The sequence below is a fragment of the Furipterus horrens genome, unplaced genomic scaffold, assembly GCF_987537825.1.
Source record: "Furipterus horrens unplaced genomic scaffold, mFurHor1.1.pri manual_scaffold_3, whole genome shotgun sequence".
Lineage (NCBI taxonomy): Eukaryota > Metazoa > Chordata > Mammalia > Chiroptera > Furipteridae > Furipterus > Furipterus horrens.
In genome coordinates, this window is record NW_028327173.1 from 161,764,342 (window position 1) to 161,777,977 (window position 13,636).

Below are 13,636 nucleotides of genomic sequence, written 5' to 3' on the forward strand. Positions count from 1 at the left end.
TGCACAAACACAATCATTTCTTAATCCAGAAATCTATATGTTTTTGCTCAAGATTTCCAAAGTAATCATCTGTTTTATTAGAAAATGTTCATTTTGCCTTGTTTTCTCTAGTAAAAATCTTTGCATTTTAATAAGGCAGGAGGGGAAAGGGAGCCTTAAAAACATGGCAGAGGATAGTCAGCATTCATTAGTCCTTCATGTTTGCGAAGTTGCTTTTTCCCTCAAACCCTGGGAGTCTGGGGTCATTCCTCCCTGCCTCACAACTCCCGAAAAAGACCCTTGCTCTTAGAGAAAGCCACTCAAACTCGTTAACATCTGTTGGCTGTGAAAGGCACCCGGGGTAAATACTTAAGGGAGTGGTGTACAAGGGCTTGTAGTTTTGCCCACTGCTCTCCACCCTGGTGACCCTCTGCACCTGGCCTGTATTTCCTACTCTCCTCATGCCTAACTGCCTACTACAGACTTACTGGTAGCATTAAGAGAAGAGACAGTTGATGAAAAATTCTTAGTCAACTACAACTAAAAACAACAATAATAACATCGTAAGCCAAAGAACTAGCTCGAATTTGGCTTTTTTAGGCATTAAGATAGATAGGGCTTTTTGCCTTTGCTAATGTCAGGGAGGAGGTCTGCAATGCATCTTCCTTATCACAAATAAAGAAGTTAGAAGCCTTGAGCTGCAAAAGTAGGAACCATGTAGTAAGTACCTACCATTCGTTAGCTTCTGTGTGTATAGTTCTTTAATCCTCCCAATAGTTGCTTTAGGAAGGCTTTATTATCACCCACAAACAGCTGGAGAAATGAGGACTCAAGGAGATAAAGTAACTGGCTTTGGAATGAAGTGGTCTCTTTTGTCCAGCCTGTGTATCCCTCACATGAGGGAACAGAGACCCACATGCTCACAAAAATCTGTCAAATGCTCTTTCAACCAACAGCAGCACATCAGAAAGGCCATCCACAGTCTATCTCACCTGTACACAGCTTTTCATGGATATGCACTTCTGTACTTGGGTCTTCGGCCACAGCAAGAAAGTCCAAGTTTCCACAGTCTAAATGTGTGAATGAGCTAAACATGGAGGGCTATTGCCCTGTACGTCCAGTGGAGTGGATATAAAAGGTCCTTGAAGCAGGACATTAAAGAGGCGTGGTTCTCTCATTTCAAATAGTGATGATAACAAAAGACAGTGAAGGGGTTAATTAACATTGACTGAGTGTACTCTTATACCAAGACACTCATTCCTTGAAAAATCTCATGATGTAAAGGGACTGTTCTTATTTTACAGTTGAGAAAATCAAGGCTCAGTTGATTAAGCAACTTACTCATAGGCAAGTGTATGGTGGAGTTGGGGTTAGGGTCAAATCTCATCTCTTCACTGTGCTGAGGTTACTTAACCATTCTCCTTGTATGTCTTTGAACCTTTACCGCTGTTGCCTGTAACAATGTTACTCTTCTGTATGTTTTGAAAGATTACATATATGGTTTCATAGCTTGCACAACTTCTACAATTTGAGATTCTGTCTCCCACCCCCAATCAAGACTCTTTTTGAGATTCAGCTATTTGGAGACATGTAGAAATAAGGTAATTTATTTTAGCCATTGTGCAATATGGCTAAAACAAATTATGTATCCAGCACCCTCATAAACTGTTATGTTGATTGCAATTTGTCACAACTACCAACATTGCTGCAATGAACATCTTGTATGTGTCTCCTTGTATCCATGTTCCAGAGATTCTCTTGAGTATATACTTAGAAGAGGGTTTCGTGGCCCTCAGGCTGGCATCTTCAGTTGGATGGGTATTGTAAAATTGCTCTTCAAAGTGATTTTAAATTTATACTACTAGCAGCAACATGTGAGTTACCATTTTCCACATACTCACTGACCATATTATCCATCTTTTATATTTCTGTCCTTTTGACATATAAGAAATGTAATTTCACTAGTAATTTTTATGAATTCTTAGTGCAGTTGATCATCTTTTCATGTTTACTGAAACTTTAGATTCTTTTTGTAAATTGCCTGTTTATATCCTCTGCACATTTTAAATTTTCTTTTTCTTTTTTTTTTTTTTTTTGGTTATAGGATATTGGTATCTATTTAAAATCCAAATATTATATTTTGTGTTTTCTTTTTATAGTTTAATATCTTGCTTCTTGTGTTTAGGTTTTTAAATCATTAGAATTTATTTTGGTGTATGATGTAGAGTGGGTGTGTCTTTATCTGGAAGGACAGCCAGTTGTTCAGTACCATTTTTGATTCGTCTGTCCTATCTCTATGGATTGTGTTGGCCTATATTATATACCAGTTCACTTGCAAATGTGGTTGTATGTCTGGACTTTATTTAGTTCCATTGATTTCTCTGTCCAAACCTGCACTGATGCCTTATATTTTTGTAATTTTTATCTGGTATTTTTTTCCGTATTATTTTTTCAGTATCATCTTTGCTACTTTTAACCTTTTATTCTTCTACACAAATTTTAGGATTTTTTAATCAAGTTCTATGAATACTCTCTAGAGATATTGCCTGAAATTGCATTGAATTTATATATTATTCTGGATAGAACTAATATCTTTCAAATATTGAATCTTCTTACCCATGAACATAAAATAGTGCTTCATTCATAGGTCTGCTTTTTATATTTCTTTCTAAGTTTTTATAATTTACTTGATATTAGTCATATATATTTTGTTTAATATATTTCTAGGTTCCTACTGGATATTATTACTACTATGAATGGTACTATTTTTTTAAAAAAGATTTTCTTTATATATTTTCAGAGAGAGGAGAAGGGAGGGAGAAAGAGAGGGACAGAAACATCAATGTGTGGTTGCTTCTCATGCGCCCCCAACTGGGAACCTGGCCCACAACCCAGGCGTGTGCCCTGACTGGGAATCAAACAAGTAGACCCTTCGGTCCGCAGGCCAGCACTCAAATCACCGAACCACACCAGCCAGTGCTGAATGGTACATTTTTACAATTACATTTCTAATTGGTTACTACAGGGTTTAGGAACAATATTGATTTTTTATGTTGATCTTGTACTCAGCAAACTTGGTAACTCTCATTAATTCAAATAAGTCTATAGATTATGTATGATATTCTATATAGATTGAAGCTGTTAAATATGATAGCCACTGGCCATTTGTGGTTACTTAAACAAATAAAGTTTTGAAAATTAGTTCCTCAGTCTTAGGAGTCCCATTTCAAGTGATCCAGAGCCATATATGACTATTGACTACTGTATTAGCACAGATATAGAACTTTTTCCTCATTTGCAAAATGTTCTATTAGACTGTGTTGATACAGATATTTTTTTCTGAGAAGATAAGAACGCTAATTTTCTTTCTTTTTAGGTCTTAAATATTTAACTTTTTTCTGTCTTATTGCAGTTAAAACTTCTGGTGCAATGTTATAAGAAGCTGTAATTGTGGCATTCTTGTTTTATTTTCAACTTTAAAGAATCTGCTTCTCATGTTTTAACATTAAGTGTGATAGTTTCTTTAGATTTTTGCTAGACACTCTTGGTTTGTGTAAGGAAAGTCCTGTTTATTCTTCATTTACCAAAACTTTCATTAGGGAGGGTCACTGAATTTTTAAAAAATAAGTTTTCTACATCTATAGAGATAAGCATAGAGGTTTCTCTTTTATCTGTTGATGAAGAAAATTACATTGATCAATATTTTTAGCATTAAAACATCCTTACATTCTTGAGATTAATCCTTACCTAACCATGCAGCATTTAGTTTGAAATATTTTCTTAAGGCTTTGAACTATAAATTATTTTTATTATGTTGTCCTTGTCTAGCTTTATTACCAAGGTTATAGTAGAATCATTAAATAAACAGGAGTTCTTTCTCTCTCTTTATATTTTCTGGAACATTTTGTGTAAAATGAAGATTATTTGTTCCTTGAAGATTATTTTGCGTATGCATTGAAAATGAGAGAGAGAGAGTAGAGAAAGATAGGTGTGTGTGAGAGGTTTCTCTAATAGTTATGTCTTATTTAGACTGTCTGTTCTTAATTCCATTTTGGCAGTTTGCATTTTTTTCTAGGCAACTGTACTTCATTTTTACTTTCAAATTGTTAGTACTTTCAGAGAGCAATAATTTTGAAATGATTTTTCCTAATACTTGCTTGTGATTTTAATAATCTCTACCTGTGATGTCCTCTTTTTAATTTTTAACACCAATGTTTTTGTTTTCTACTCAGTAGTTGCTGTTTGTTTTTATTTTATTTATTTTTTATTGTTTTTCTATTAGTTGTTCCATTTTCTCCGCTTTGCTCTCCCCTGCTATGCCCACTTCCCCTTTCTCCCACAATCCATCCCCATTTAGTTGTCCATGTCCATGGGTCACTCATACTAATTCCCTGACTAGACCCTTTCCCTTCTTTCCTGCCTTTTCCCCTCCTCCCTTCCCTCTAGTCACTGTCAGTCTGTTCCTTGTTTACATGCCTCTGTTTCTATTATGCTCATTTGTTTGTTTTGTTCATTAGTTTCTTGCATTAGGTGAGATCATGTGGTATTTGTCTTTCTCTGCCTGGCTTATTTCACTTACCCTAAGTGCTAGAAACAGCCTGAGTGCCCATCAGTGGGTGAGTGGATCAAGAAACTGCTGTACATTTACACAATAGAATACTACAAAGCAGAAAGAAAGAAGGAACTCCTACCTTTTCTATAGCATGGATGGAATTTGAGAGTATTGTCTAAGCAGTTTCTGTTTTATTATACCCTTTCCTTGAGTGGATCAGCTTTCTTTATTTCTTCATTTTCTCTCCTACTTGCTTTTTCTATAAGTATTTACCCTTACTTAAGAAAATAAAAGATGTATTCTTGAGCTAATGAAGTGTAAAGTGAATTAGCATCTCCTTCTGAACAATATTAAAATTTTGAATCCTAATTCGTGAGTACTTATATAAATTTACTAACATATATCAGTTTATTTTCTAATCATTACTACATTCATACATCCCTTTCTTTCAGGTGCAATATTCTTTGTGCAGTAAAAAACTTTCTTTAGGAAATTTTTCAAGAAGGGTGTGTGAAAGAAATTTTCTCAGTCTCTGTTTGCCTCAATATGTCTTATTTCACTCTCAGGGTTCAATGATAAATTTTAGGTTGATAATTGATTTTGCTTGACATTTTGGAGGTGTCATTCCAATGTCTATTATTGCTGGTGATTTAATTTTGCCCTTAATTGTCTGCATTTCTCTGGTTATATTGAGGAGGTTCTCTGTTCTATTCTGAAATTTCACTATAATATGACTACGGTTATCTTATTTTATTTGTAGTCTCAGGATTCATGGTTCATCTTCAAGTTAGCTATTTACAATTTTCACCAATTCTGGAAAACTCTCAGCTTTATCACAAAGCCTTGCCCCCATTCTTTCCGTTTTCTCCTTTTAGAACTCCTATTGTATTTGTATAGGTGCTTGAACATAAAGAGCCAGACCAGCCTGGAAAATTTCAAAATTTCAGAGTTCCAAAGGGCCTAGTGATAAAAGTCTATTCTGGGTCACTGACCTAAGAGCCGCAAACTTCTAAAGCCAACTTGATTCCGCCCAACAGAACTCTGCTTTTGATCCCTGGGTTTTAATTTTGACCCAGAAAACTTGCTAGTTTCTTTGACTTTCAAAGGGGAAACAAGACTTTTGTTTTCTGCTTCCCAGAAGTGAGTTTGGTTGGTTTTTCTTTGGTAACAAAGTCCATTGCAACATATTCTCATTACTTGACAAGAAAGCAGAACATAACCATGAGAACAGAAGTTGGCTCATTTTTACCCATCAGCCTTGTGATGAAGATATGGCACAAAGTGAAGGACAGGTGAGGAAGATAAGCCTCATGAAAGTGAGATAATCAATAGAACTGATCAAAATGTTAAAGCAGTCCAGCAGTGAAGATTACTCCCATCATCTTGTGAGCAACTTATTCATGTCTGAGCTAGAATTGCTACCTAAAAAGAAAGCAAGTGTTTTAAGTGAAAATATGCCAGCAAAATATGTCTCCCCCCCCCTCCCTTTCTCCATCTTGATAGACTGGCTGGTCAGGCTAAGACACGGACCAGGGATGGCCAGTAAATACCAAAAGGAACTGAGGGCTTAGTCCCTCTCAGACTAGAATCCGCCACATGCTCTAGTCTCTGTCTGAAAGTTTAGACTTCCTTAGAAGCTCTCCCCCAAACCCTATGCCTCTATCCATAGATGGGTGGTTAAAGAAGTTGGGGTAGTGAGTCCACTTCTGGGTATATATTTGAAGAAATCCAAAACACTAATTCAAAAGAATATCTTCCTGCACCCCTATGTTCATTACAGCATTGTAATAGACGAGTGTATATATATATATATATATATATATGTATATATATATATATATATATATATATATGTAATAGACATATACACAATAGGCTATTACTTGGCCACAAAAAAAGAATGGGATCTTACCATTTCCAATAGCATGGATTAAATTTAGATGGTATTAAGCTAAGTAAAATAAGTCAGTCAGAGAAAGACAAATGCCATATGATTTCACTTATGTGGAATCTTAAGAACAACATAAATAAACAAACAAAATAGAAACAGACTCACTGATACAGAGAACAAATTGATAGTTGCCTGAGTGGAGGGGACTTGGGAATGGGTGAAAGGTTGAAGGGATTAAGAAGTACAAATTGGTAATCACAAAACGGTCACAGGGATATAAAGTACAGTATAAGTAACATAGTCAATGACATCGTAATACCTATGTATGGTGCCAGGTGAGTACTGGAAATATTGAAGGGAGCACTTTGTAAAGTATATCATTGTGAGGGTGCATCCATGCAACGAACCCTTATATAGCTATTAAAGACAGTGAAGCCAATCTTTATATGCTGATATGGAATAACTCTTGAAACTATCAAATGGAAAAAGTAGATAGAGATTGTATTTATAAAATACTCTTATCTGCACACATACACCTCCACACACACATTTTTTACAAAATATACCATAAAGTATTGATATTAGCTCCCTGTGGAGAATAAAATTCAAAATCTGAGATGGGAAAGAGATAAATTTCTTAAATTTTATTTTATAGCCTTTGTAATTGAAAAAGTTTTACATGTCATATATATTTTCTTCACTACCCTTTTCTCCACAAAAGAGCTCAGCAGCATTCGTCACTTCCAAGTGTTTTAGGGAGTTGCTCAGAATAGGTGCTGAAGAACTCTAGTTCCATGAAATGCAGATAAGAAACTAAGTGCAAGAAAATATGTTGTGTTTCCCAAATATGCTTGGGAATCACTGGGTTAAAACAAGTTAAGAAGATTTCTCAACTGAGGAAATTATCAGAGGCTTTAAATGTTCCCTGGGAATCGCTAACAGAGGAATAGACTATATAGCTGTCCCCAGATTCACTTGACCACAGATCCCTTCTACTGAGGAGCATCTCATGGAACTGATGATCTGTGGAATATGCTTTAGGAATTGAAGGGCTTAGGATGACTCTAAAACAACTCAGCTTCCAGAAGTCCTCCATCTTTAGGAATCTTGCAGATTGAGAGTGAACCACAGTATAACTGATATCATTGGGCCACTCTGAATAAACAGGACTGACCTTAGTAACCTTTGTCCACAACAGCACACTCAGACCCATGATCAGCCTGATATGAACATGCGCACCTTAATAAAGAAGTACTTTATTAGGTTTTTATTCTGGCCCTGGGATCATGATCAAGCTCTTGTCAAAGCGAGCATTATTTGGGATGAGCTGAGGGATGCAGTGTCGGTCAGAAAAGAAGAGCATTGTTTTTTTTTCAGCCTAGCAGAAATAATGGAGTTTAATCACCTTTCATTTCTGAGGCCCAAGTTTGTTCTTGGTACTTTTTTCTACTCAGAGAGCTCTGAAGCTGGCCATTTGCCCATTCACCTGCTTCTCAAGTCTCAGATTTGAGATTCCTCCCTTTCTGTGAGCCTGCCCTAATATCTCTTTTCAAGTACAGCTGGTACTTAATGGTTGATTGATGTCATCCTGATATTCTCTCAGGCTGCATGCCACCAAATACTTTATCTTTAATCAGAATGTCCAGGTTTCAGTCCTGGTCCTTTGTGACTATTTTTTGTTATGATTGAGAAAGTTTTATTTTTTTAAATTGGGAAACTAACTGACTGGAAAGTCGTGTATACATATGCACTCTGTCCTAATAAAGGGAACAAGTAGAACCACTGAGACAGCTGGGAATCACAGGACCTGTCTCCAGAATTGGATTTTGTCAAGCTGTACAGTCTTCCACTTTTTAAATGGGGATTGAGGATTAGAAGGAATGAAGGAAGTAATGTGTGTAAGAGTGCCTGGGTCAAACCATACTTGCTATAAATACGTGCCCATTCGCCCATCCAGAGGTCAAAGTTATGTGCAGTCACACCTGTGTGCACATGAGAAATTATCTTGACTTCTTAACCTTTCTAAGCTTTGCTTCCTTATTTGTAAGATGGAGACAATAAGAGGACCCGATTCATAGGGCTGTTGTATGGGAAGTGCTGAGCTCATAAAAGACACTCAATAAATATTAGTTGGTATTGCTGTGGTTACTATTATTATCACATGTTCCAATGCATATAGTCACATGAACAAAATAGGCATATGTAGACAGGTGGAGCAGGATGTGGGACTTCCAGTAACACATGCCTACAGCACAGGCGGGAAAGCCGAGGTTTGCAGAGAATGCTGTACCAACTGATTGGCATTTATTCTCCTTTCTCTCCAGTTGCAAAGAGCAAAATGTTCATAGGGGGAGGGGAATCTCTTCCAAATTGATGCCCTTCTCAAGAATGGGGACTGTGTTTCTTGGCCTCCATAGCATCACCATCTTAAAGTTTTACCTGTAGTCAGTCCTTCATTTGAAGATAGTCCAACTCCTTCCTCCAGAAACTGGGAGTGTGCTGCGTCTCAGCCCAGGCATGTTATCACTGTGATATCAGGGGCCAGGAAGCCACTGACACCAAAAGCTAACTAGCTTTCTCTTTCCAAGACTTAAGAATGCAGTAAATACCCACTAATCTTATTGTGACCAGGCAGGTAACAAATGTAAGTGAAGTGGGCATGATGGGGCAAGGGAGAGAATAGGCAGTATGTGCCCTGTCGTAGGGGCACCTGCCACCTCGACCCTCTCCTCTGTGGCTGAATAAGAGTGGTAAAAGTCTTTATCAGATTTTCCAGTTTTTCAAGAATGTCCAGAAATCAAGAGTTTCATGTGTAATTTTTCTATTTTTAAATACTGTCAATAATTACTAAAGTTTAAAAAAAATCACCATGTGAGCCAAACAAAACACATCTATGAGCCATGGACTAACAGCTTGTGGCTCTGCTCTAAAGTGTCCTTAACTACATTCTACAAGGACAAAATATTTTCAAAAGAAATGGGCAAATGGAGAGATTGTGATGGTCTAAGCCATTTGTTTATAACAGGCCTGATTATTTGAAATCTAGTTCCTATATTACAAGATAGTGGTCCTTTTTTCCCCCCATTCTACCACCTGACCAAATTTGTCAATACAATACTATGAAACCCATTTTTATTTTAAGCAATATCAGAAGAAAAGTCTTAATCTCATGTAATCTTAAATTTCTTATTAGGCCAGTCTGTTGTGCACTCATGTGCATACATTATACAGCTCAGATTCAATAGTACATCAGGTGGTTCAATAATTTGAGGAGACTTAAATGTTAAAATAACCATCACCTACTCAGCTAAGCTGAATTACAAAACTGTATCTTCATGCACACCTTCCCTCGGCATAAATGCTTAAGCCATTCATTAATAACAAGCTTGTAACATTAAATAACAGTACCACACTTCATCTAAACTTTTCTTATGATTCTTATCAGTTCTCAGCTATCTCACCTCTTCTATTGGTCTGTAAGTTCTCAGGGGACCTGTTCTTTTTTGTTGTTTGTTTGCATCTTTGCTAGCACCAGGCACCATATATGGCACTTCTAATGCAGGAGAGAAAGGAAGAAGTGGCTGAGTGAGTGCCAACTCCCAGTTAGAGGTACTTGTAGATGTGGGTGGGGATCTTAGTTTTCTACAATTTGAATTTTTGAAAGACAGACTTCTAAAGCACAAATTTATGTTCAGGTATAGGTGAGGGCAGTTTAGTGTAAGTGAAGGAACACAAAACTTTGGACAAAAATGTTAAATTTGGGTTCAAAGAGATCTTTTCATTAGTTGTATGTCTTCAGGCAAATTCATTTCTTTGTCCCCAGGTCTCTTGAGATGATAACAGCAGAGCTTTCCTCCCCCTCAGGTGATTATGAGGACTGAGAGTGTTTATAACAGATGTGGGTGTATATGTGTGTATACATATCTGACACACACACATAAAACAGATCAGTTTACTCATAATACAAGTACTGCCACTGACATGCTTTTTAAAATTTTACATATCTTATTATCTTTTTAGGAATAATTCCAAATAGGTTATGAAGAAAATTTATTCATTTGAATTTGATAAGTTTTCCAGAAAATCTTAATGAAGATATGTTCACCAATAAAACCTCAGCAGAAAGATCATGAACTGGGCAGAGTCAGGCTGATAACAAAAGCAACATACAACATAGAAAAGATAAAATATAAAGAAAGACAATCCACTAGATATTAAAAATCATCTCAATATGAACTCTGCTAGCAGCACAGAACTAATTATTATAGTTATTGAATCCAAACCACACCAAGGTAAGCTTGGCTGATGGAAGCTGGGAGTCAATAATGGGGAAAAAATAAGTTCCTCAGTATAAGAGATCTCAGTAGTGTTTTGGAGCATTTCTCTGGCTGGTGCAAGCAATATTAGAAAATCCTTTTGGCAAGGGAGAAAAATAAATATAAATGAAATGCTACATATTTTTTTTTAATCAGCATACTGTCCTAGGAATGATAAGGGCATTAGTAAAGTAGCAAGGGAATAACTTTAAAACATTATTTGCTGTGGGTTAAAAAAGCATCCAAACGGGTTTATCTGAAAGTGTCACAGTAAGTCCAGGTATTTAGGCTTAAGGGAAGTAAAATGAAAAGAGGATACTTTTTCCCAAGGTAAGGAGAATTTTTTAAAACCAAGCATATTGCTAAAGTGCAACATTATACCTGGTAAATAATAATTAACAAAGTAAGTTTAGACGCTGTAATATTCTTCCCAAACTAGTCCTAGATATTGTTTAATAACCAAGATGCAAACTAATTTTGTCATAACAAGCCTAGACCAATTCTATCAAACATGTTTTTGGTTCAGTTTCATTTAACGTTTGAAAGCTCACTTGACAGCCAGTCAAGTCCCTCACACAGACCACTTCCTAGTGTAGCACAAGTGGCTTGAACATGCCATGTTCTGTTAGGAAGAGACTGAAGACCTTATGGATCTGTCATTTTACCGATGGCCATTGCATTTGGCAAATTCTATTTGTTTGCAAAAAGCAACAATGCTGCATCTTGCAACTCATCTTCCTGAAGCACCTTTTATTTTATTTTTTGCAGCTCTTCAGCTCCATTCTGAATTCTTTGATGATCGTTGTTATCTACCACAAAAATAATACCCTGGGCATTCTGGAAGTAATGCTTCCAGAGAGGCCTTATTTTATGTTGACCATCAACAGCCCATAGTGTGAAACAAATGTTGTTCTATTCTACTGTTTCCACATTAAAATCAATGTTAAGAATGGCGGTGACTATCTCTCCTAACTTCAGTTTATATAGAATGGTCATCTTGCCAGCGGCAACCAATCCAACCATCAAAATATGCATCTGTTTCTTGCAGAAGAGGTGGGAGAAGAGGAGGAGATGGTGAGGCCCCTGGCAGTAGTGGCACTGGCCATGGGAGGAGCAGAGGGATTTGGAGCTTCCCCAGGCTTGTACTTTCTCAGTCCTGGCAAATTGAGTGAGGAGGAAGAGGAGCTGAGGAAGCAAGAGAGCGGTGGGGATGGCTTGCTAGCTGGGTGTCAGACGAATCTTCGGTACAAGGATTAAGGGACATGGATCTGCTCGACAACTCCAGGCATGCTTTTTTAATGCCGACTTTTGTTTCATGAATGTTTGCATCATTTAATGAGAGATTATCTCCTGAAGGACATTTTTCACTCGAAATATATTCCTTGCCTATTTCCAAGAAGGCCTGCAGCAATGTATAAGGCAAAGAATCATACATGACTCATGTTCTTGAGCTACATATTATTGCTGCAAACATGCCCAAAACTGTCACTACTGAGTTAAAGGAGAAAATTAACCTCTTAGAAAAGTTTTTAAAAGAGCAATTATAAATAAATACTAGCTGAGTGAACTTTGGAGGTATTGGGCATTTTAGAAGGGCCACCAGGGTTACTTCCTTGGCTCTGGTTCAGTAAAAGTTACAGAAGGGGCAGGCGTGGGTGGGGGAATTGCTTGACTGCTTGGGTCTTGGTGTTGTGAATGCTAGTAAGTTCCCCAAATGCTACCCAATGCCACAAGAACTCTATGTGGCTCATAGGTGTGGTTCATCAGTGTGGAAAAGGCCCATCTTACTATTACGTCATCCCACACATCCCTACTAGGCAGATTTGGTCAGCATTAGCAAGATGAGTATGCCTTCCTCTGATGACTACGAAGTTGGGAGATATTGTGAAGGAAGGAGATAGCAGGGAAGGGTTGAACTCTACCTTGAGGTCTGCTTTTCCCCTGGGGAGGCCTTGGTCATCTAGTGGAATTTGTTTATGCAAGGGGAGCTAGAAGTCAAGCGAATAGAAATCAGTGAATAGGTTTTGCAAGAAATGAAAAAAATGCACTTAATCACCAATGTGTCTCATTGACCTCTGGGAGAAAAAAAAGGGAAATGAAACTAAAAAAAACTTTTCTCCAGGTCACAAAAAGCTTCGGTGAAAAACCACAAGTTTTGGGGTATCTCTTTTTTAAACCCAAGTAATAATCTTTGATGTCACCAGAATATCCACTTGTCCTAGCCCAATGACCAGGACCTATAAAGTGGCTCCCAAATGGGCTTCAGCCTCAATCCCTTCTTCTGAGACTATCTGGTCTGCAAGGAGGCATTTGATACTGAGTAGTTTGCTAACATACGGCTGCTGCCTGGAATCTCCAAGGCATTCAACATTCCCAAACAGCTCTTCACTTTCAATATGCAGAGAAGAAGCTGGTTCCACATCCTGTGGAGCCCCAGTGTTCTCCTTAACTATTTCCATGGATTCTTGGTGGCATTGTTTGCTTATGATAACATCTTGCTTCATCCAGTGTGTTATTTAAGAGCACAGGCCTCTACGACAGACACGGGATCAAATTCTGGTCCTGGTTCTTTTATTTTCATTATATAACATTGTGAAAACTGTTTAGCCTTTCTCACCTTTAATTTCCTCATCCACAAAACAAAGATAATAATACTTCCCTCTCAGGGTGCTTATCAGTAAATAATGGGATGATGATGAAGGAATACAGGTACAGCACTTTTAGCATAGAGCCTGGCACAAAGAACACAACAAATAGATGGTAGCTGGAGTTTGTATTCTTTTATTCACACCACCCTAAACAGATAAGTAAAGGTAGCAAACATTTCATACAGCCTTTATTAAAGTCCACGACAATGTTTCCCAAGGAGCTCTTTTCAACTTCAAAAATTTTGAAGAA

The 13,636-nt window shown here is 37.3% G+C and overlaps 1 protein-coding gene and 1 pseudogene across 1 annotated transcript in view; one reads left to right on the plus strand and one right to left on the minus strand.

The window, feature by feature from the left end:
* AQP9 (aquaporin 9) overlaps nt 1–13,636 on the plus strand; it is a 44,373-nt gene that overhangs the window by 3,415 nt on the left and 27,322 nt on the right. The window lies entirely within an intron of this gene.
* LOC150016557 (ADP-ribosylation factor 4 pseudogene) lies at nt 11,267–13,197 on the minus strand (annotated as a pseudogene).